Source organism: Somniosus microcephalus, unplaced genomic scaffold (genome assembly GCF_052327205.1).
Source record: "Somniosus microcephalus isolate GS21.2 unplaced genomic scaffold, FLI_Smic_1.0 scaffold63, whole genome shotgun sequence".
Taxonomy (NCBI): domain Eukaryota; kingdom Metazoa; phylum Chordata; class Chondrichthyes; order Squaliformes; family Somniosidae; genus Somniosus; species Somniosus microcephalus.
Window position 1 is genome coordinate 827501 of NW_028225250.1, and position 2500 is coordinate 830000.

The window sequence follows — 2500 nt, forward strand, 5'->3', positions numbered from 1 at the left end:
CAGGGAGTGCCTTTGAGCAGCAACGCACCAAAACACCCAGCACTCTCTTTCAGGCAAAACCTCAGGCAAAAGAAGTCGTCTATCAGTCAGACAGGGCTCTCGGCTGCTCCCTCACGCTCGTGGCGGCTGCTACTTTCCGGTCACCTCGCTTCCCTTCCGTCGGCTCGGGCTCTTTCTCGGCTTCTTTCCCCATTTCTCTGACTTCCCGCCCTGCCGTTGCTCGGTAACGCCGATTGGAGCAAAGCGTTGAAAGAGATCAGGGAGCGGGCTAACCCAAAGCAGGAGATCCCTGCTGGTGGCGCAGCAACTCAGAGGCGAGTGCTAAGGAGCTACTGAGAAGCAAACTTGGTGCAATTGTAAGACGCAGCTGGGGAATTAGCTCAAATGGTAGAGCGCTCGCTTTGCATGTGAGAGGTAGCGGGATCGATGCCTGCATTCTCCACTCCTCTTTTGGCTCGGGGCAATGGCTCAAACGCAACAGTGGTGTCAGCTGTCGGTGAACCCGTGTACTTCCGAAGGGTCTCCACACGCTGAGGTACAGAGGGGCCAAGGGACATCAAATCCTTTGGTGTGCCGTAGCAGCAAGTCTTGTGCAGCAAAAATGGAAAGCTGAGATGAGGGATAAGAAAGCTTTGCAAGTATCAATGCCTTCTCTGAGGATCGAACTCAGGACCTTCAGATTATGAGACTGACGCGCTGCCTACTGCGCTAAGAAGGCACTTGCCATGCAAACTGCTGGGCAGCATGACCAAGTAGGTGCGCTTGCGAGGCATCTAGCGCCATAATGCAAAGTGCGTAAAAAAGTTCGAGCCAGGTAGGAGTCGAACCTACAATCTTCTGATCCGTAGTCAGACGCGTTATCCATTGCGCCACAGGCCCAGCTTGTACAGAGCAGCTGGCAACTCACAGTCCCACAACACTGCGGCATCAGCAGGTACACCAGGCCGGGAGCGTCAAAAGGCGCACGGCGGACAATCACCAAAGCGAGACACCTTTGCCACTTCCCTTCGATTTTCAGGTGGTAGAGCGGAGGACTGCAGTGGGAAAAAAGCAAAGCAAAGTCGTCGTTAGGTCGCTGGTTCGACTCCGGCTTGAAGGAGCGGGCGTTCTTGTGCAGTAAGTGAGCGGTAAGGAGCTTTCAGCTCAAGGCAGTGCTCTTAACTTGACGCTAGTTTACATGTTGCTGCTGAGGCACAGGACACCTCCATTGCTTGAGCAGTTGCATCTGCACACCAGCAGGGAGTGCCTTTGAGCAGCAATGCACCAAAACACCCACCACTCTCTTTCAGGCAAAACCTCAGGCAAAAGAATTCATCTATCAGTCAGACAGGGCTCTCGGCTGCTCCCTCACGCTCGTGGCGGCTGCTACTTTCCGGTCACCTCGCTTCCCTTCCGTCGGCTCGGGCTCTTTCTCGGCTTCTTTCCCCATTTCTCTGACTTCCCGCCCTGCCGTTGCTCGGTAACGCCGATTGGAGCAAAGCGTTGAAAGAGATCAGGGAGCGGGCTAACCCAAAGCAGGAGATCCCTGCTGGTGGCGCAGCAACTCAGAGGCGAGTGCTAAGGAGCTACTGAGAAGCAAACTTGGTGCAATTGTAAGACGCAGCTGGGGAATTAGCTCAAATGGTAGCGCGCTCGCTTTGCATGTGAGAGGTAGCGGGATCGATGCCTGCATTTTCCACTCCTCTTTTGGCTCGGGGCAATGGCTCAAACGCAACAGTGGTGTCAGCTGTCGGTGAACCCGTGTACTTCCGAAGGGTCTCCACACGCTGAGGTACAGAGGGGCCAAGGGACATCAAATCCTTTGGTGTGCCGTAGCAGCAAGTCTTGTCGATAGTCTTGTGCAGCAAAAATGGAAAGCTGAGATGAGGGATAAAAATGCTTTGCAAGTATCAATGCCTTCTCTGAGGATCGAACTCAGGACCTTCAGATTATGAGACTGACGCGCTGCCTACTGCGCTAAGAAGGCACTTGCCATGCAAACTGCTGGGCAGCATGACCAAGTAGGTGCGCTTGCGAGGCATCTAGCGCCATAATGCAAAGTGCGTAAAAAAGTTCGAGCCAGGTAGGAGTCGAACCTACAATCTTCTGATCCGTAGTCAGACGCGTTATCCATTGCGCCACAGGCCCAGCCTGTACAGAGCAGCTGGCAACTCACAGTCCCACAACACTGCGGCATCAGCAGGTACACCAGGCCGGGAGCGTCAAAAGGCGCACGGCGGACAATCACCAAAGCGAGACACCTTTGCCGCTTCCCTTCGATTTTCAGGTGGTAGAGCGGAGGACTGCAGTGGAAAAAAAGCAAAGCAAAGTCGTCGTTAGGTCGCTGGTTCGACTCCGGCTTGAAGGAGCGGGCGTTCTTGTGCAGTAAGTGAGCGGTAAGGAGCTGTTAGCTCAAGGCAGTGCTCTTAACTTGACGCTAGTTTACATGTTGCTGCTAAGGCACAGGACACCTCCATTGCTTGAGCAGTTGCATCTGCACACCAGCAGGGAGTGCCTTTGA

General features: G+C 54.2%; 4 non-coding genes across 4 annotated transcripts; all 4 read right to left on the reverse strand.

The window, feature by feature from the left end:
- Positions 1–645: 645 nt before the first annotated feature.
- On the reverse strand, positions 646–718 carry trnam-cau (transfer RNA methionine (anticodon CAU)). The gene has a single exon. It is a non-coding gene; the product is annotated as a tRNA-Met (tRNA).
- An 88-nt stretch (positions 719–806) lies between these two features.
- Positions 807–879, reverse strand: trnar-acg (transfer RNA arginine (anticodon ACG)). The gene has a single exon. It is a non-coding gene; the product is annotated as a tRNA-Arg (tRNA).
- A 1014-nt stretch (positions 880–1893) lies between these two features.
- trnam-cau (transfer RNA methionine (anticodon CAU)) lies at positions 1894–1966 on the reverse strand. Its single transcript has one exon. It is a non-coding gene; the product is annotated as a tRNA-Met (tRNA).
- An 88-nt stretch (positions 1967–2054) lies between these two features.
- Positions 2055–2127, reverse strand: trnar-acg (transfer RNA arginine (anticodon ACG)). Its single transcript has one exon. It is a non-coding gene; the product is annotated as a tRNA-Arg (tRNA).
- Between the last annotated feature and the right edge of the window lie 373 nt (positions 2128–2500).